General features: G+C 41.3%; 1 long non-coding RNA gene across 1 annotated transcript in view; it reads right to left on the reverse strand.

Annotated features, from left to right (window-relative positions):
- Window positions 1–15,716, reverse strand: part of LOC115306866 — a 37,397-nt gene extending 21,681 nt beyond the window's left edge. The window contains exons 1-3 of the long non-coding RNA XR_003915466.1: window positions 15,642–15,716; window positions 14,678–14,765; window positions 10,344–10,428 (exon numbers count right to left, since the gene is read on the reverse strand). This is a non-coding gene — a long non-coding RNA (uncharacterized LOC115306866). The remainder of the gene's footprint in view (window positions 1–10,343; window positions 10,429–14,677; window positions 14,766–15,641) is intronic.
- Between the last annotated feature and the right edge of the window lie 5,787 nt (window positions 15,717–21,503).

The raw sequence follows: 21,503 nt of genomic DNA on the forward strand, positions 1-21,503 counted from the left end.
TGAAGCAGAGAAGTTCTTTCTTTCTGGGTATAGGCCAAGATGAGGACATTTCTGTTAAATTTTGGGAGGTCAGGTTCTTTCTTCTGCTTCAGGCTACTAACTGGCAGCCTTCTTTGTTACTCCATAAAATGACAAATCAGAAACAATGTAAACAGAGAAACTCTAGTGCTTTACTTCATTCAAATGTGGCGGTACAAATGGGACATGGGAGACCCTGCTACTCCCAGCTTTGGTGAAATATCCTGCCTCAGCTCTCCTGCTGGGGACCCCACGAGACTAGGCAAGAGCTTCTTCTGTCCCACCTGGAGATAGAGCATCTCTGAGTCTGAGGACAGTGGTACTAACCCACTCTCCAAATAGTTATAAAACCGTGTGTATCCACCACTGTCTCCCTTCTTATATCTGAGGAAGAATGGTAGATGTTTGTAGGAGTAAGTCATTTGTAGTTTTGTGAAAATGACTACCTCAGATTTGAAAGCTATGCCATTTACATGTATTTCTACATGTGGGCACAAGCTGATGTGTCTAATCTTTCAAGGCCAGCAGACCCTAAAAGACCACCAAACATGGGTAAACTGAAAACAAATATTTATATATTTGGCCTGAGAGTGGAAAAGGCTATTTTGTTTTCCCCAGGCCAGAAATTAGCTAAAGAAAGAGGCCTTGTAGCCATTCACAGTTTTGTATCTTCAATTTCCATTATCAATTAAAAGACAGTAAACTCTTACCCTGAATAGAAGTGCAATTAGATCCAATAATGAAATCATCAAGTACTATTGAGGTGGAACTTGGCAGTAATTAGTTTTTTGATACATAAATACAATTTCCAAATGCAATTTGTCCCTAAGCCCAGGCTGCTGATTCAATTCACTGTGTTTGCTATTACAAGGGAATGTGTAGTGAGGTATATTCCAATTCATCAAGGACGTGTCTCTCCACAGAGAATGAATTGAGTTGCCTGACATCTGAAATTACTAGTTGGACATGGAGAGGAGGTGTTATGTGAGTCTTCTGGGAACGGGAGAGGAGAGTGTACCCCCATATCCCTCTTCTCATTGATATGCGAATCACTCACCCAGGCTGATCCTCTCTGCCTAACCTCTTTTCCATGTCTGTCTATCTCTCTTCTCTTTCCTTCTCTTCCTGACACTGGCCCCCTCATTCATTTATTTACATCTTGACCCATTCAATACTTATTGAGGGTCTGCAACACTGTGTTACATGCTGGGATAGCTTGGAAAGAAAGCGGATGCAGTTCCTGCCCGCTAGGGACTGTTAATCTAGTATTCAACATTAAAGAGATACCTGGGTAGCTATAACTGTGGTAGCGCTATGAAGGGTCCCATGAAAGTGTAAAATGAGGTCTCTATCCTCGTCTCAGAGTGCAAGCAACATTTCCCTGAGGAATGGACACTGCAGCTTTGATCTGAAGTACAGACAGGACTTAGGCAAAGAATTTAGAGAAAACCATTCAGGCAGAGAGAGGTCTAGAAGGAAATTTAGTGCAGTAGAGAGAGGGGGAAAATGCTGGTGAAGCAGGAACAAAGGCAGGAAGCAAGGGGGCAGGTGGATAAGAAGAGGCTGTGTGATAGCAAAAGAGCTAGATCACTCAGGGCCTGGTAGCCCTTGTTCAAGATTTTAGATTAGGAGTTATTTGAAGATTTTAAAAATAAAGGAACTACATGATCCTACTCTTCAGTTGCCAGGCTCCCCTCAAGCTCAATAATGATGTACTTCTTAATTTGGAAGCTCTATTTGATCACTCTTGAAGTCAGTTTCCGAGATTCCAGCTGGGAGGAAAGTATAGTGAATGGCAGACCCTGTACCAGTGATTTGTGATGTCAGGATTTCAGTGCTGTAGTGCTATGAAGCCCTAGCAATCATAATCAAAAATACTTCAGGCAAAGGTTAAAGATCCATGCTATGGATTCATCAGAAGAGAAAAATGCCAGATTCTATATGAATGGATATATTTATAAAGTTTTGGCAGAGGTATTTACTCCTTGCTGCCTTCCTAACTCAAGTCAACCTAAAAAAAAATACTCAGATCATATTTATTTTCTCCTCTTAAGCCTTGGGCCATGGAAGCCCTGAGGACTGACTTTGGGTGCTTTCTACAAAATACAAGAGTGAAGTGTGTGTTGACCCAGTTTTCTAAAGGAATGGAGGCTGTAACTTCAGTTGTCCCAATGTGTTGGCTGGGAGAGGGTAGGCCGCTGTAACCAAGAGATCTAACAGCAGACCAGTTAAAAGATAAAAAAAAAAGTCTGTTCCTCCTTCATACAACATTCCTGATGTGAACAATTCAGGTCAGGGAGAAAGTTCTGCCTATCTTGGTCATTTGAAATCCCAAGCTCCTTGCATATCATTACTCCTATACCCCCTGAGACATCGTCATCAACTGCATAAATGATGCTAGGTTGTTGCTACATTGAGATTCCAGCAAATGAGAAGGTGGAATAGAGCCTCCCAGCAAACATTCTCAGATACCTTAAGTGGCACACATCACTTCTTTTCACATTGCAGTGGTGAAAACTCAGTCCCTGACAAGAATTTAGTCACCCATGCTACGTATGGCTGTAAGAAACTATGAAATAAAATATGCATGACTGGCTCCAGTTCTATTACTATAGAAGAATGGAGAGTATATTTTGTTCGATAGCTAAGATTCTCCACCACACCCAGTGTGGAATATTGAAGACAAAATGGCTCCAATTCTTATCATATCTCTGTGGCTATACCCTTTGCAATGAGACCTTGAAAGTCCTCTCATCAAGAGATGGAGTTTGTTTTCCCATCCCTTGAATTTGGGCTGGTCTTGTGCTTTGCTTTAGTTAATAGAATATAGAAGATGTGCCAGTGTGCCAGTCCAAGCCTGGGCCTCAAGAGAGCTTGTATGCCCTCCTGGACCCCTGACTCCACAATGAAGGCTATCCTTGACAAGTTCTGGTATCTGGTTGATTCCCAAAATGTGTGAGAAACTGAAGCCAAGATCCACAGAGCTGCATACCCAGCCCATAGCTATCCATGGATGCATTAGTGTGTCCAACGGGGGCCAAAAGAGCTACTCAGCTGACTAATAGACCCATGAGCAATAATGAACGCTTACTGTTTTTAGCCATTGGCTTTGGGTGGTTTGTTACTTCAGCAAGAGATAACTGATACAGCTTTAGGTATTTTCTTACTATCATTATGCAGCCTTTGGGATTGATTAGAAAGGAAAGATGAAAGACACGATACCAATATAAAAGGATGTTAAACTGGGGGTTCTGATTGGAGTAATGAGATAAGATAGCCTTTTGTTATGAAAATAGATTGTGTTATAGACCAAACAGTAAAAACTTCAAAGTAGAGGCCCTAGAAGATTATTAGATATCCCCAGATTGAGGGCATACAAAGATATTGAGTAAAGATGGGGAAATAGTTTCTGAGGATTGTTTTCTTTGCACGTTCTCCAAAGTAGACACTCTAGTGGAGTGCCTGCTTCTAATGCAAAAGACTTCAACAGGACCAGGTTGAAGGAGGGCACACTAGATTAAAGTCCGCCTCGATCTTACCCAGGAAATTCAGAGTACAAGAGGTTAAGCAGTGAGTGCTTTGATAATGTAGTCTGGAAACTTGCTATATTTTGTGATTGACATATAATCCAGAAGCTTAAAAAGTAAAACCATGGAGTGTCCACCTCATGGATTGAATATGGAATTTGGATGCAAGAGAGCCAGAACAAGAGTTGTCTTAGATCTAGGAAAAAAAAAAAAAGCCCCCCACCTGCCCAGGGCAACTGTGCCTTGATGGAAAGGAAGATGGAAGAGGTTGCTGGGTGCATGGGATAGCCCAGGGAGTATTTCAGATTGCTGGAATAGAATATATTTGCCTAGATCCTTGGTTCTCAACCAAGGGCAGTTTTGCTCTCCAGCAGACATTCAGCAATGTCTGGAGGCATCCTTGTTTACAGCTGGGGGAAGAAGCTACTGGCATCTAGGGGCCAGAGGGCAGGGAAACCGCTAAACATCGCCTGATGCATGGAAAAACTTTCTACAGCAAAGGCTTCTTAAGACTCAAATATCAATAGTGCTAAGATTGAGAACTCTGGCTTAGATCAAGGTGATATTGGGAGTCTCTAAAGAATTAGTAAAAAGCACCTATAAGAGAAAGCCAGGTTTAAACACGTGCCAGGCTCCAACAGCCCAGAACCATCTGAGGTACACATGCCAGTCATGTGGAAGTTAGTGGAAGCTGACTCCCACTAACATCTCCCAGCTCCCCTGCTTCTACCTTCTACCTTCTCACCCTCCAGCACCCACTGTGGGGAAGCCAGCAACTTCTGTGATCAAGAAGAAGAAATGGGTTGCAAGGTACAGTGTGGAAAAGGTGATAAGAAGGACCACAACCCCTTCTTTGCTGAAAGTGGGTAGTTTGCAGTCAGACCAGCTGAGGAAGAGAGATTTATCATTAAATTGGGTTTGGAGTTTGGAATATTCCACTTTAGAATTATTGAGTTGAGACTGTGTTTACAGCTTAATGTAACCCTAGCACTCCCTGGAGTGAGCAGAAATGTCTTGGGATCTACTTGAAATTTTATCCAGAGCTTTCTAAAAGGATATTGGGATGAAAAATAAAATAAAGTTGCTGATTTCATTCCCTGGGTCCTGCCTATTTTATATACCCATTACCTTAGCAGTTACTGGGCCGGCTGGGAGCTGTCATATATATTCTCTCATTTAATCATCAGAATTAAGGAGAGCATGCATTTTTCTCTTCATGTTTGAAGTAGCATCATTATTCTCACTTTATAGGAGGAAACCGTGGCTTGGAGATTTGAAGTAACTTGACCAGATCGCACATCTAGGAAGGGTTGGATGGTAGGGCTGGTGGCAGGGAAGTCCAGGACTTGGTTTTAGTGATCTCCTTCTTGTTGAAATGCATCCACCTTCAGAATCCTGGAATCCCACAAAGTGAGATTCAGGTGTGTGGCAATATATGACACTTTCATGCCAGTGTGGTGAGCCAAGAGGACAAGAGAAAGAGGACTGTGTGCCAACTGTCTCCAAGGAGACAGTTAGAGGGGTGCCTGGGTGGCCCAACCAGTTAAGCATCTGACTTCGGCTCAGGTCATGATCCTACGGTTCATGGGTTCGAGCCCCGCGTCAGGCTATGTGCTGACAGCTAGTTCAGAGTCTAGAGCCTGTCTTCTGATTCTGTATCTCCCTCTCTCTCTGACCCTCCCCTGCTCACACTGTCTCTCTCTCTCTCTCAAAACTAAATACAACATTAAAAAAAAAAAAGAAGTCAGTTAGAGCTGATATTCCCAGGTATGGGTATGTAGAGAGAAGAGTCCAGAGCTGAGTCCTGATCCACATAAGTCTCTTTGTAGCTAGTCAAGTTAGACAGATAGATGTGCATCCTTTCTTCCTATAGGCGGACCAAAAGGCTTCTTCATGGCACTTTATAGAAACCTGCATTACTGTCCATGTGCCATGGTTGGAGAATTATTTTTCATGCCCTTTTTTTTTTTTTTTTTGCCAGTTAGGCAAGCTCCTTCAATTTGAGGCTTTTTGCTTATTCATTTTTCCATCTGGTAGCCCCTAAATATAGTAGATATTTAGTAAGTGTGCAATAAGTGATTTACTAATCCCTGCCTTCAAGGAGTTTCCAATGTATGTGTGGTGGGGAAACATGAAAAAAGAAAGTCATAATATAGTGTCAATTTTATTATTTCTCTTTAAAAATGCATATATGTCAGTATGTAGACCAAAAATAATGGAAAAACTCTGTACCAAGTGGTTAACAGTGGTTACCGTTGTGAGGTCAAATTATGGGGAACATTTTCTTTCTGTGTAATATATTTCCAGAAGATTTTATAGTAAGCAGAAGCATCTAAGTCATGTGGTATTTTAGTATTCAGTCAGGGAATATAATAAGATATAAATAAGAGAAATGAAATACTATATATAATACAGCGTTGTATGTGATTAGTTTTAAAATGAGTCAGCATGCGGCAAGCATAATAGAGGTTCAGTAGGAGATTCCGATTGGACTGGGGGCAGTCAGGGAAGCCTCCAGGAGAAGGACTTTGAATCTTACTCATTATTCAGGACTTTGAAATAGATTTCCAAAAGGCGTCCCTGTCCTGATTTTCCTATTTGATCTCGGGATCTTGTTGTTGCTTTTAGAAAAGCCATTGCCATCTGTTTTTGGAAGCTGGCACTCGCCCCCGGCTGCTAATTTGGACTTCTAAACCGCTTTAAAAATTAATGGCTTTATAAAAGGTCTGCAACTCCCTCTTAAGAGTTTAATATCATATTTATAAACTCAGTCTGCGTTGAGTTCCAGCATATTGCAAATAATTTACAGTGTTGTCCTGCTCAGAGCATAACTAATGTGGATCCACAGCTGTGCAGATAACTTTTCCTATCAGCGGATGATAAACTATAAGTGGCCCCATTTGGATGCGGGTAAATAGTCCAGATTTTAAAAGCTGCATTGGTGCAACTGGGAGGGAAATTCTTCAGCAATGGCTCCTCTTACCTGGAAATCATCTCAATAGTAGTAAATTTAGCCAGCCTTATTGCTACTAGTTTTATTCCTAGGAAGAGTGGGCTGATCGTGAAGTTTATGGCCCTTTGGTCTGCTTGCATGAATGCTTCCCTGAGCAGTTGCTAACTAGTTTAGAAAGTGGGTCAGCCAGCCCAGGAGCCCTGAGGTCAAAAGGCAATATCTGGAATGGTGGAAGGGTTGGATTAAGAATTTGGATCTGGGTTAGTTGCTTCATAAGGATGAAATGTGTAATGGGTATGTTTATGTCTTTTACTTGTGCCTCAGCATCTCTTTAGCAATTTCTCGGTGCATTTCAGGATCCTGGAAACAAGGTCTGCTCTTACCAGGCAAAATAGGTGTGAGGTTCTTGCCTTCCAGGTCATGGTTCCTGTGTAAGATTCAATCCACCTGCATATTGAGAGTCCTACTTACATTGACTCAGTTGGCAGCCTTTGGGATGAAGTACCAAGGGTGTGTGATGATAAATTTAGGTTGAAAGCCAGCTGAAAGTTTTACATACTGTTCTGTTCAGCTAGGTTGAGTCTGTGTTTTCACTGTGATTTTTATTCATTTTTGTCAAACATTAATTAATGAGCACCTACCATGGACTAAGGATGGTAATTGATGTTAGGGACAAATGTTAAAAATAAAACAAACACACCAGAAACAGTCTTTTGTTATTCTCTTGTCTCAGTCTAGAATTTCCTTTCCACTTAGGAACCTGGTACTTTGGTATCATTTCTAGGGTAAATGTAAGCACTTACTTTTATTTTAAAATTGTGTCCTGTAGCATCTATTAATTTTTTAACATTTTTTTATTTTTGAGAGAGAGAGTGAGCATGAGTAGTGGAAGGGCAGAAAGAGGAAGATAGGGGATCCAAAGTTGGCTTCATACTGACAGAGAGCCCAATGGGGGCTTGAACTCACAAACCATGAGATCATGACCTGAGCCGAAGTTGGATGCTTAACTGACTGAGCCACCCAGACATCCTGTGTAGAGTCTTGATTCCTGATGAATTACCCCAGAAACCACCATGGAAGGCATCTGGGCTGGCTTGTCTTGACCACCAACTAGGGCAGCCATAGTTGCTTCTATTTTATATTTGGAGTCTCTGACAGCTTAGATGATTTGGAGGTGGCAGGAGGTAAGCATTCCTTTCCTTTCTCTTTCTGCCTCCATGGGAGAAGACTTACCCACACACTGATGTTGAGCTTGGCTATATGATTTACTCTGACTAATCAGATATGAGTCCAAGTAACAAGGTGCCATTTCTGAGCAGAGGTGAGGCCTTGCTTTTTCTACTCACCCCATTGGGAGCTTTCAAAGTCAGCCACAGGAAGAATATGCCCCAGGCAGTTTTTGCTCCTCTAGCCTCCAGCTCTGCTCTCCAGAGACACAGGAGGCATAGTCAGACACATGTGAATAATAAATGTCTAATTGTATGACACTGATATGTTTGCCGTTGCTTATAATGCAGTAGGAACTGATAGGAATGTCCAGCTAAGATCTCATTTAGAGTAAATATTTGTCCATTTGCTCATTTATTCATTCAAAAAATATAGGCTGCCCTTTATATATCAGGCTGAATGCAACTCAAATAGATGGTTTTTAAAACCTATTGGTTTTGCTCATCATCTGGACTTCTGTTTACATTTGATATGAGAAATAAAATCAATACAGACTCTCAAAAGAAAAACAGTACTAAGACATCGATTTGAGAAGTGACATAGAACTGGCAACAAATTAATGTCAGTTATGTGCAAAAAAGAAATAAGCCACATGAAAATACACATAACTTCAAATAATCTTTGGAAAAGAAATGCCCCACGACAGGAGAGCAGACTACCAAGATTTAGAGTTGCACTCCTCACTCTCGGGACTGTATGCCAAAGAAACCCAACTGGAGTCCCTGACACTCTTAGAGGCAAAGTGAGGCTGATGTGACAAAGCTGGCTTTCCTCTGCCCTGTGTGACTATAGCCTATCTTTCAGGCCTGGGGAAGGTGCCAGAGCTGATCTGAATGTATTCAGAATGAATCTTCTTAATGATCTGTCAAGTTCCGTGGAATTGCCAGACCTAGGCTTTAATAGCTTCCTGGTTTTTAGTACCTGAGCCTATAAAGATGATATACAGGCCACAGAGGATATGAGAGTGGCCAGGGTGTGGTGAAAAGGCGAGTGCAGGGGGGTTGGAGATGCCATTCGAATAGGTGGCACATGTAAACCATCCATCTGGGTCTCTGGTTGCACACCTGTTTTTGCAGCTAGAGACGGGATGGATACAGGAGAGGGGGAGCAGCTAGGGTAAAATCAGGAACTAGACAAAGCTGGACTGTGGAGGCCCTCTGGCCTCCGTTTTCACAAAGCCTTCCCGAATCCTGCCTTCTCTAGTCTTATACTCCCTGCACCACCCCCTCTTTTCTACCTATCCTATTTTCTTCTCTCAAAGGCATTGCTCTTCAGTCATCTTGTGAGTCACAGTGCTTTAGGACACAGTGGTATTTAGAATTATAGGGAGCAGCAATCCAGACCCTTCATTTTATAGATAGGGAATCTGAGACCCCCAAAATGGACTAACACCAGGTATATTGCCCGGCTGGTCAGGTGCAGACCCACAACTGGGTCTTGATCTCAGACGATGCCCTGTCTAGAACTACAGTGGGAGTTTCTCTCTCTCTCTCTCTCTCTCTCTCTCTCTCTCTTTTAATGTTTTACTTATTTTTGACACAGAGAGAGACAGAGCATGAGAAGGGGAGGGGCAGAGAGAGAAGGAGACACAGAACCAGAAGCAGGCTCCAGGCTCTGAGCTAGCTGTCAGCACAGAGCCTAAAGCAGGGCTCGAACCCATGAACATGAGATCTGACCTGAGCCGAAGTCGGAAGCTTAACTGACTGAGCCACCCAGGCACCCTGAGTTACTCTCTCTTAAAGGCTTGAGACATTATCATCGCCCTAAGATTCTTGAAGAAAAAAATATAATAGAGACACAAAAGAATGAAAGTATAATCAAGAAATTTCAGGCTCTAAATATAATGAGTGGGAAGACATTTCTGGACTGAGGAGACTTCCAGTGTCTCTGAAATTAAGCTCTGTCTGCTATCTCTTATTCTGCCTGTTGAGGGAGGGATCTTTAAAATGAGGGAGCCTCCAAATTTGCCTGGTATGAAAGAGGGGACCATCTTTTTAGAACACTTTGAGGGCTCTAAGCCATTGTAGAAGTCCCAGACTGGCAAATATTATCATAGCAAATGTGATTTGGCACTATTTTGAAATATTAAGGGTGAAGTCTCCCTTCATCTCTCATTTCTTATATCCCTAGGTGCCCCTCCCTATCACTAGTCCCTCACTCCCTTGTATTCAGATAACATACTTGATGTTTATTATCTTAGTGAAGGACTGACCCAACAGAATGCAGTTAAAACAAAGAATCTAGGTCTTGAGGGGACTAAATAATGAGTGAGGGCAAAACTTCTGGCCACACCTAGACAAGACCTCTGGAAGTAGAGACAGAAAGAAGATTGGAGAGAAGAAGAAATTTTAGAAAATGGCATTTTGGAGGACACTATACCTCGTGTACCCTTTGCTGAGTTCTGGGGCAAAAAAAAAAAAAATCCTGTAGGTAAGATAAGAGTTGTGTCTGGTGAGAGGAAATCTAGTAGTATATTTGTTAACTAATGTTGTGACAAAGTACCCCAAATAATGAGAATTTACTCACCTCATGCATCAGTGGGGTGACTGGGGAGTGGGCGACATGATTTATCTTGGTTTGGTGGTTGTGTTGATTTCAGTTGGGGCTTGTTTACTCACATGTTTGGATGTTGGCTCGGATCAGATGATCCCATGTTTCTCATCCTCCTCAGGCCAGTCGTCTAGCCAGGGTGTATTCTTAGGGCTATAGTAGAGATGTAAGAGGAAGAGTGGAAAATGCAGAGCCTCTTAAAGCCTGTGTTTGGAATGGGTACAATATCCCTTTTATCTCATTCAATTATTTAAGAAAAGTCATGTGACCAAATCATAATCAAAGGGCAGAGAAATATAGTCTACTGGAGGAACTGCCAAAGGCATGACCACAGGGAAATATGAAGAACCAAGCCAATTGTACAATTGACCATACTCCTCTTTTTTTTTTTTTTTAATTTTTAAGGTTTATTTTTGAGGGGGGAGAGGGAGAGTGAGGGAGATGCAGAATCCAAAACAGGCTCCAGGCTCCGAGCTGTCAGCACAGATCCCGACGTGGGGCTTGAACTCACAGAACCATGAGATCATGACCTGAGCTGAAGTCGGACGCTTAACTGACTGAGCCACTCAGGCACCCCAATATTCCTCTTTTCTGAGTAGAACCCAAAGAGAGGGCAAGACTTCAGCATGTCATAGGGCTCATACTCATGAACTGTGAGATCATTACCTGAGGCAAAGTCGGACGCTTAACCACTGAGCCATCCAGGTGCTCCAGAAATTAAGTTTTAAAAGAAAATTTCTAGAATACCTGAATCTCTGATTTGCAGTTGATACCAGCTTCACTTACTTTTAAATTTGCTCATAGGTTCTACTTTCTGACTCATTCATTGCTTTCTTGGGTTTCTCTATTTCCAACATCAACACTAGTACTTGGCTTTCTTGTCACCAAGCAATATTTTTCTTTTATAGCTCCATCAGAGTCAGTGAATACAGAAAAAAAAGTGGTGGCCTTGAGATGCAGAGGCTAGATGAGCAATTAAGCTCATTCATTAAATGACTTGGTCCAGAACACCAGCTTTGTGACCCATGAGTCACATTTCTGCTGGATGGCCGTAAGACTTCACATTCAGGACCTGCTGTATTGTCCTGAGCTATTAAATACAGATTCTACTGTGTGATTTTTCTCATTTGAGTCATCCCTCAAACTACTATACTTCTCCCATCCCTTCATAATGAAGGAAGTCAAAAGTAGGTTGGGAAGATTTCAATGAATATTTAAACATGCTCCATTATTTCCCTCCTGAAGGATGCTCTGCATTCTAACACCAACACAGTTTCAAGTGTTGCTATTGTATTCTAATGAATCAAAAAATGGAAAAAAAATTTCTTAGACATACTTTACTTTCACCTTTGTAAACAAAGTATGCTAGAGTTTCACTCCTGAGATTCCTAGGGTTGGCTTTCCTCCAACTAAAGAGAAAAAGCTATTGTTCATCTGAAATCGCTTACTGTTGGGGAGGCAGATCTGTTGAATTTGTTTCCTTGACCATGGAAAAACTCAGAGTAGAAAATGGGCAGATAAAAAGGAAGATGAACCATCAAACAGATCTTGTATGCTTTGTCTAATCATGTAAAATTTAAATTTAGCATTATCCACATGTCACAGTAGTAATAATGTTAACTAGCCATTCTCATAACTAAGGTGAGTTTCCTTCCTAATTCACTTGGCAGTATTAAAACTTTGTGAAGAGCCATCTACCTGTAGAGGATATGTGGACACCTGTGGAATAAATTCACGTGGAAACGGTTATCTGTTATTCCTGTTGGGTGGTCACCAGGCAAGGGGCTGCTACAGATGGAACAAAATTCCTCTTCTTTGGAGGCTGGCTTTGATGTGCACATAATGAGAAGCTCTCTGTTGAGTAAAAGTGAAGGGGTTGCCTGGCAAATACTCAATCCAATATGGCTCCTGGGCTTTCAGACCATACGCCTTGTTTGTGTATTGGGATGGGGAGTGGGAGTGCAGGAGAGGCTTTTTGTAAAATTCTCCAGTATCAGATCCAGCTATAGCAAACTACCCAGATCCTGTGTGTTCCCTCTCTCATCTTCCTCCAAGTGCTCACCATTCCCCAACAGGAAACACACACACACTCTCTCTTCCAAACGCATGCACAATTGTGAGCATCCCAAATCATTAATACCTGGGGGGGGGGGCCCTTCAATCGTAAACAAAACAAAACAAACAAAATTAGAATCTTTCTCCTCTCCCCTAGACCAAAAATATTACTTCTTTCTGGAGAAGATAGGAGTTAGAGAGGGAGTGAATTGTCCTTTCTTCTTTCTTTTTTGACTTTTAGTTTTTTCAAAAATTTACCTCCAGGGTCGTTAGCATACAGTTTATATTGGCCTCAGCCATACATTACTCAGTGCTCATCACGATAAGTATGCTCTTAATCCCCTATACCACTTCACCCACCCCCCACCCCCTGAGGTAGACATTTGTTCTCTATATTTAAGAGTCTGTTTTTTTGATTTGTCTCTTTTTTTCCCTTTTGTTCATTTGTTTTGTTTCTTAAATTCCACATATGAGTGAAATCATATGGTATTTTTCCTTCTCTGACTGGCTTATTTCACTTAGCAGTAATTTTCTAGATCCACCCATATTGTTGCAAATGGCAAGAGTTCATTCTTTTTTATGGCTGAGTAATAATCCATTGTATTTATATACCACATCTTCTTTATCTGTTCGTCTGTTGGTGGACTTTTGGGCTGCTTCCATAATGTGGCTATAATTACTCTGCAATAAACATGGAGGAGCATATATCCTTTTGAATTTATGTTTTTGTATTGAGCCCGTAGTGTGATTACTGGATTGTAGGGTAAGTTCCACTTTTGATTTTTTGAAAAATCTCCATACTGTCTTCCACAGTGGCTGCACCAGTTTGCATTCCCTCCAACAGTGCGAGAGGGTTCCTTTTTCTTCTGGCCAACATTTGTTGTTTCCTGTGTTTCTTATTTTAGCCATTCTGACAGGTGTGAGGTGGTATCTCATTGTAGTTTTGATTTGCATTTTCCGGATGATGAGTGATGTTGAACCTCTCTTCATGTGTCTGTTGGCCATGATTATCCTCATCTCTTGGTTGGGGTGTGCCACTGTTAGTTAAACAAAATAAAGGAGGAAAAATCCCCAAACTTAGGTTTTCATATTGAAGCATGTTGGGTTATCATACCTGCTGTGCTCCTTTTATGCAGGTAAAACTGAAGCTTCCTTAGCTTCACTGTTTACCAAAGATCTCACAAGAAGTAAGTGGCAAAATGTGAATTAAAATTTCCCCCTGATTCTAACAATCATGATATTCTCACTGTACTAGAGCATGTAGCTTTTAGATCAGGCCCTAAGTAATAAATACACATTGTGAGCAAAAGGAGAACCCCCCCCCCCCCGACCATTTAATTTTAACACTGAGACTGGCCGTATACATGATATGGAATGTGCTGTGCAGGAGGAAATACATCTGCATCCCCCACTCCCGGACTCTGCCCCATGTGAATGCTCAGCCCACAGCTCAGGCGGTGGTTGGATTTGAGAGATTTCAGTAAGGGGTAGTAACTAAAATGACCAAAGCAGAGATGGATTCCAGTTCCATTAGAGCTCAATGTAGAAGCGCTTTCCTTCCTTTGAGGGAAGCAAAGATCAAGTAAAGGCAGTTGCCAGGCTGTTTCCTGGAATCCAATGGGCCATGAGGGGAGGGATGTTCTTGCAACTCGAGAGGCAGCCAAAAAAGGCACTCTTAAACTACTGCCTGTGGATTACAAAGGTCTCTTTCTTTTCAAGCACAGTTTGTCCATGTGACCACATCAGGAATTTCAGAAGCCAGTTCCATCCTTTTCTTTCAGCTTGATCTGGATGCAGTCATGGGATTGATTGATTGATTTGTTTAATGAGCAAAATAATTAATTAGCTCAGGAGGGAATTTCAGAAGTCAGTCTGAGACTCTCCATCTCCCGGCTAGGTTCTTATTAGAGTCAAACTCGGAGGTGATAGATTGATTTATTCATTCATCTATTCACCTGTTTTCCAGTTGGCAAACCTGTCTGTTTGGCAATGTACTAGGTTCATGTTTCCAAATACGTGGTTTTTGGAATGCTCTCTCTCTTTTTAACATAGCATAGAGCTGAACACTGCTTATTAACAGGGTAAACTGTGTTACAAAAATGTTAACTATTTTATCAAACTTATAATTTCATGATATTGGTTCTTAGAATGTAGCTAAAATAGAAGACTAAGAGGGTAAATTGGAAGAAAAAAATTAAGTTAACAATAATAGCAATAAGCCTGGGTGTCTGCCCATCAAATGTGAACCTGAGCCATATCTGTATTTTCCACCACACTTAGCACGGTGCGTGGCCCAGAGTAGTTACTCAATACATGTGTCTTAAATTCCTGTGCCTGGCAAACATACCACTGGGCTGGAGGGTTTCTTTGGTGGATAGATATGACTTTTTCCTCTGGCTTGCCACTGGCCTCAAATTTGGAGCTGGAAATATTTTCTGTAAGAAACATCAGAAATTTAAAAATTAATGATAATAATGGTATTGATAATAATAACGGCTATGTATTGAATGTTTCCTATTTTCTAGGCATAGTTTTAGGTGAGAATATACATCAGCTTTAATTTCTAATCTTTGCTATGACTCTGTGACATAAATTTCAATACTCCCTTTTTACAGATGAGAAAATCTAGGTTTAGCAAGATTAAGATCACTTAGCTACATGTGCCAGAGCAGGAAAAGGAATCCTTGTGTAGCTGACACCAGAGGCATTTGGCATTCTTTTTCTTTGTGCGACCCTGTCCATTGAGAATGTTTTTCAAATGTGGCTAGCGAAGCCATCTTACTCAATATGAATTTGTGTATCACTTATCTGACTATGGATCAAGATTGCATCAGAATGGCAGTTCAAAATGGCTGGATTATCTCCCCACCACAGTTGGGAAGATAAGAAGTTGTGCCCATGCAGCCATCAAGCCTTTCAATTATATTTTTTGTTTCATTATGTGTACACACACAAGCCAGCCAGCTTTGAGTTCTCTTGTAAAATCTTTGAACTATGGATTATACATTAAGTCTTTATCTTGTAGCTTTAGTTTAGGGTACTGGGAAGGGGAAGCAGTGAAGGCAGCAGAGATTTGGTAAAATGGGATCAGATGACCATCTGTCTGACTGCAAGACAAGAAACAAGTAATTCAGAACTCTGTCCTCCAAATTGCAGTAACTATGTTTGCTTTCTTTGTTATCCCAAGAAAGGGATAATAAAGGCTACCATCTTTCAGTAGAGCTGTTTGCTTTCTTTGTTATCCCAAGAAAGGGATAATAAAGGCTACCATCTTTCAGTAGGGCTCTTCAGGACATCCCTTGTGTACTAACCACTTCAGATTATCCCAAGCCGTTTATTCCAACCATTGTGTGGCAACTAGTTAGTTCTGTGCAGACACAGACCAGGTTAGGTAGAGCCAACTCAAGCACTCCCCACCTCTCACTTCTTGCCATGGACCTCTGTGACATCATGATGGTAGCCACCAATCAGAATGGATGCAAGCTATCAAATTGAAGGAGTCAGTGCCCTGTGGCACCTCCCATGAGTGATCGGAAACAGAAGGCATCCAAGAAGGTCCTGGTGGATCCAGTATCTAGTGGCCAATAGTGGTGGCCAACTCAGTAACAACTTTAATCTTTCTTTTAGTGTTACTTCATTTCCCCTATCCATTACTTCTTCCTATTCCCAGAGATAATATTTCCAAGTAAACTCTGCACACAAATAAATCTTTGCTCTAGGCTTTTCAAAGAGGGCAATTCAGGCAAAGAAAGATTCTATGAGTAATAATAATGAATAACTCAAATTTGCATAGCATTTTACAATGAATTAAGCTTTTTCACACAATAATTCTTTTATCTGCACAACAACAAAGTTATCCATATGTGTACATAGATATACAGTATATAATATTTGGATTATTATTATTCACATTGTCCTAGATGAGACAGCAGAGATTCCAAGAGTTAAAGCAGTTTATTCAAGGATATACAGAAGGTAATGGTAGATCTAGAAAAAGAATATATTTTTTTGAGATCTTAGTCCAGTATTCTTTCTACTTCGACCACATTTAGAATCCCAGAACCACTTGCCCTGAATTTTGCAAATCGAAGAAGTATTCTAGAACTTTGCTTTTTCTAGACTTCAATAGCCAGTATATTAAAGTACATAGTATGTATCAATGAAGTTATTCAAATGTCTAAATATGTCCACTTACATGTAGTTTATATTTCCTAAAACTTTTTAAAAATTTTTATTTATTTATTTTGAAGGAGAGAGTGTGAGCAGGGGAGGTACAGGGAGAGAGAAGGAGAGTCAGAGAGACAGAGAGACAGAGAGAATCAGAAGCAGGCTCCACACTGCCTGCATGGAGCCTGATGTGGGGCTTGAACTCATGAACTGTGAGATCATGACCTGAGCCAAAGCCAAGAGTTGGATGCTTAGCCAGCTGAGCCACCTAGATGCCCTTTCCTGAAACTTTTCTTAAGCATTCAGTTCTTTCACTTTTGTGGGTTCTGATTTGAGCCTGCTTCATATTCAAAAGCAGATCACCTCCTCAGAAAAATATCAGGAAGAAGGTATGGATAGTAAAAATAGCTACCATTACTTACTATCAGCCACTGCCCTAAGTACTTTTTGTGGTTATCCTGATGACCTCTTCAGGATCCTGTGAGGTTGGTACCATTAATATCTTCATTTTGAGATACTGGGATCTCCCAGGGATGTTAAGTAATTTACCCAGGTTCACAGAGCTAGTAATCGGTGTAGTCAGCATTTGAACTCTGGCTGTCTCACTCCAGAGCTCATGCTCTTAAACATTATGCTGTACTGTCCAGATGCAAAAGTATTAATATTGCTCATTTTGTCATTTTATATTAAATGATAACTCTGCTGCTCCGTTCTCTGGAGTTTGCGAGAGGGTAGCTAAAGACTTTCTTCTGCCAGAATCCACTTTTATCAGCCGTTTTACAAACTATAGCAAGTCATGACTGTTTTGAAGTTATTACTCTGCCTATAACACTGACATTCAACAAGGACCCAAAGAAGGGTTATTTGAGAACTTGATCAACTGTCTAGAATCTCTTAACAATCTCAAGATTGTAAAATTGTAAAATGGTATATAATTTTATGAGAAAATGTAGGCATTGTATTGAGAAATTAACTCATTTATTTGTATTTGTTACTATGTATTAGAAGTTATCTCCAAAATACTAGTCAGTCTTAGATTTTAAAATTAAACATCAAACTTCTAAGGAACTAAGATTGAAAAATGAAATGTAATTTTATTTTATTTTAATTTTTTATGTTTTATTTATTTTTGAGAGAGAGAGAGAGAGATAAAGAGAGAGACAACAGCATGAGCAGGGCATGGACAGAAAGAGAGGGAGACACAGTATCTGAAGTAGGCTCCAGGCTCTGAGCTAGCTGTCAGCACAGAGCCCGATGGGGGGCTTGAACCCACAAACCATGAGATCATGACCTGAACCGAAGTTGGACACTTAACCAATTGAGCCACCCAGGCACTCCAGTTAAATGTAATTGTAGATTACAGTTGTAATCCAATGTTGGATTACATTTTGGATCATCCATCGTCTTACAAATGGTAATCCAGTGGGTTACAATGGATAAAAATTGTGTGATAGAGTGAATAGTAGAATATATATATATGTGTGTATACACACACACACACACACACACACAATATACACACACATACACACACACACGCAATTATAGAATAGCTCCAGGTACATTCTAAGTGTTGAAGATGAGTGATTCTCAGATAGATGCAGGAGGAGTTGGGTTGGAATCACATGGGGGAGGGTTACTCTTCATGGTTATTTTACCAATTTATACTTTTTTCAGCCATGAAAGGAGGTTTCCATTTTTCCACATCTTCCATAATGCTGGTGGAGACTATGAAAGTTTGCCAGTCTGACATATATAAAATAGATCTCATTTCTTTCTTTTAAAATCTTATCTTATTTTTGAGAGAGAGAGATCGAGAGAGACAGAATGTGAGTGGGGGAGGGGCAGAGAGACAGGGAGACAGAATCTGAAGCAGCTCCAGGCTCTGAGCTGGCAGAACAGAGCCTGACATGGGGCCCAAACTCACGGACTGTGAGATCATGACCTGAGCTAAAGTTGGATGCTTAACCAACAGATCCACCCAGGCTCTCCAAAATGGACCTCATTTTATATTTCTATTTCTCTACTTCTACAGAGGTTAAAAAGGAGAGAACAGAGATGACAGAAACTCTTGCTTTATTATCTCCTCAATCATGAATGGCATGGGCTCAGATGAGGCTGCTTGATATCCAGTAAAGGAAAGGGAAATAATGTCTTTTTTCTGCACATCTGCTTTGCTGTATGTAAAAATGTTGCCCCCTAATAAAAAAAGACCTGAGTTCCATCTACTAAACTTTAGTGTTGGGTGCTATCTCAACGAAGCACCTCATCTGTTGTTGTGTTTATTGTTTCCTTTAATTACCCAAAACTGTCCTTTCAGGAGATGGGGGCAATGTAATTGTCCCCTTTCCATATAAGGAAACAGAGCAGTGAGATAAAAGTGGGTGATGGGCATCGAGGAGGGCACTTGTTGGGATGAGGACTGGGTGTTGAATGGAAACAAATTTGGCAATAAATTATATTATTAAAAAAATAAAAGTAAATGCAGTATATATAGTACTGTAAGAAAAAAAAAGGGGGCCTGCCTAAAACCACATTAGTAAATGGTGACATTGCTATTTTAATCCTGACCACTGAATGATCCAGAAGGATCCAATTGGTGCACTTATTAGTAGGTGCTACTCTCATAGGAGAGTAGCGGACATTAGGAAGAGAGGACACATTTGACTTCTGTTCCTGGACACCATGGTCAGAATAGCTTAGACGACTTTGAGCAAGAGGTAATACCTTTTAGCAAGTGCTGCCATCATGATTTCCTGGGATGACAAAAGTCAGTCTTGACAGAGGCAGGCAGTGAGCTCTGAAAGCCTTCAGGGATAGGATGGATTCAGTTAGCAGGTGAATGACTTAAAGAATGATAGAGCAAGTCAATAAGAATTTGGCTCAGGATCCGGTTTTGAGTCCTGACATCCATTCTTTTTTACACTCATGACCTTAGGCAGACCACTCATCCGCTCTGAGCTCTTTGATGAAAAGTGGATAATTATGTGTCCTACACAGATTTGTGGATTAAATGAGATACTATAATTAAGCCTTAGTGCACTAGGCGGTATACAGTAGGTGCTGCATGATAGGAGTTGTTAGATGGATGGAGAGAACATCAGGGAGGTCTGGCCAAATGCAGCAATCAGGGACCAGTACTTAAGGAAATCATCGCTGACTTTTGCAATCTAAAATCACAGAGGGAAAAGTTAAGATAAGTAGCCAATGGATATGGAACCGTGAATTTACAAAAAGAGCTTTGGGGGACCTGAGTGGCTCAGTCGGTTAAGTGGGCTACTCTTGGTTTAGGCTCACGTCATGAGCCCTGCGTCTGGCTCCACGCATGGACAGTGCAGAGCTTGCTTGGATTCTCTCTCTCTGCCCCTCCGCTGCTCGTATGCTCTCACACCATCTCCCTCTCTCTCTCTCTAAATAAATTAGAAAGAAAGAAAAAATTCAAGCACCCAGCCACACCTACATCTGGGCACTTAGTGCTGTTACCATACCCACGTGGCTTACACTGGAAGGAAATGGTCTGAGAGCTTCTTCAACTCAATTTCTGAGAGAATATCCCCAAGAAGACCTATTTCCATGGGCTTCTCATGTTGTATTTGGAAAATCTTGCAAGCAAGACCAGTTTTGCTGTTTGTTTATTTATTTATTTAATATAACTTATTGTCATATTGGCTTCCATGCAATGCCCAGTGCTCATCCCAACAAGTGCCCTCCTCAATGCCCATCCAGTTTTGCTGTTTTAAAGGTGTGTTGTTTACAGTGACACATTCTCAAGGCTTCTAGGGGGAAATTCCCAGAATTCAGTAGATAGAAGGAAATCAGGTCTCCAATTGGGTAAAGTCTTGTAACGTTTTTGTTGGAGAAGAAGTGTATGATTTCTGAATGGGGAAAAGTAATAGGATACCTTGTAATGACAAGCTATTCTTCAAGTGGACAGTACCTGGCTTGCTGTCCCTGTTACATGTGGGTTGATTCATTTCCTCATCATTAGGTTGGATGGACATTGAATCTCCTATACTGGTGTGATGGCATGTGCCAGCCTGTCTGGGGGACTACCCTCTATTCCTTGGCATTCATTATTCCTAGGATCGAACCACAAAGCGAAGCTAATCAACTGAGTTAACTGGTCGTGGCATGCATTGTATTGCCCTTGGGTTCTGTGCGGGTATTCCCATAAAATGGGAATTTCTCTCTTCAGGACCCCCCCCCCCCACCCCCAATTAAACTGGTGCCTCAGAGGGAGCAGCAGGAGAGAGAATACTGACAGAAGAGTGCAAGATAGAACACTGTCGAGAAGGGTTGACTTTTTATTCTGTCTTTCCTGAGCAGAGAGCTCTTACGATGTATTAACTGAGAGGGAGCAGGTGAGACCCAGTGCTCGGATGAGGGAGGAGCCAGGGCAGCCATCCCGAAGGTCAAATGCTTATTGTCCTTACGTGTCCAAGAGCCTGATATTGACCACACAGCCCCCTTGTTTTTTCCCCTTTTTTTATCAAGAACCATTAGCTTTAAGCTCTTTCTCTCCTGGCAGGTCCAGGACCAGAGTGGGCTGAAGGTTGCAGGTACCCTTGGAAATGGCAGCTTTTGTGTCCCATTGTCTCTGGAGCATGAGAACTGGAGAGAAGGGAGCAAAGCCCCAACCACCGTCATGAGTGAGGGGAAAGGGATATGGTGTCTTTCTTTTTTTAAGGACTAAAAGAGTAAAAGTCTAATTTCTTTTTTCAGCTGTCAGGTTTTTTTTCTTTCTCTGCTTATGAATCTGTAGAGCAGAAATGATGAACCCAGAGCCTCTGGTTGAACTGATTTTTGCTCTAAGAATCGTGCTTCACCCTACATGTTTCTGTGTTTTCTTAAGTCTCCTCTAAGCTGATCTTTCTTGGGCATTTGCTCCATTAGGGACTTTCCCCCAAACTTCTGTCCCCACCCCTCCAAGGATCACTTCTAAACCAAGGTGAATTCTCTTTCCTCTCAGGACACTGCTTCCTGGTGTCGCTTTGGGAGCGTCAGCT

This window comes from Suricata suricatta, chromosome 11 (genome assembly GCF_006229205.1).
Source record: "Suricata suricatta isolate VVHF042 chromosome 11, meerkat_22Aug2017_6uvM2_HiC, whole genome shotgun sequence".
Taxonomy (NCBI): domain Eukaryota; kingdom Metazoa; phylum Chordata; class Mammalia; order Carnivora; family Herpestidae; genus Suricata; species Suricata suricatta.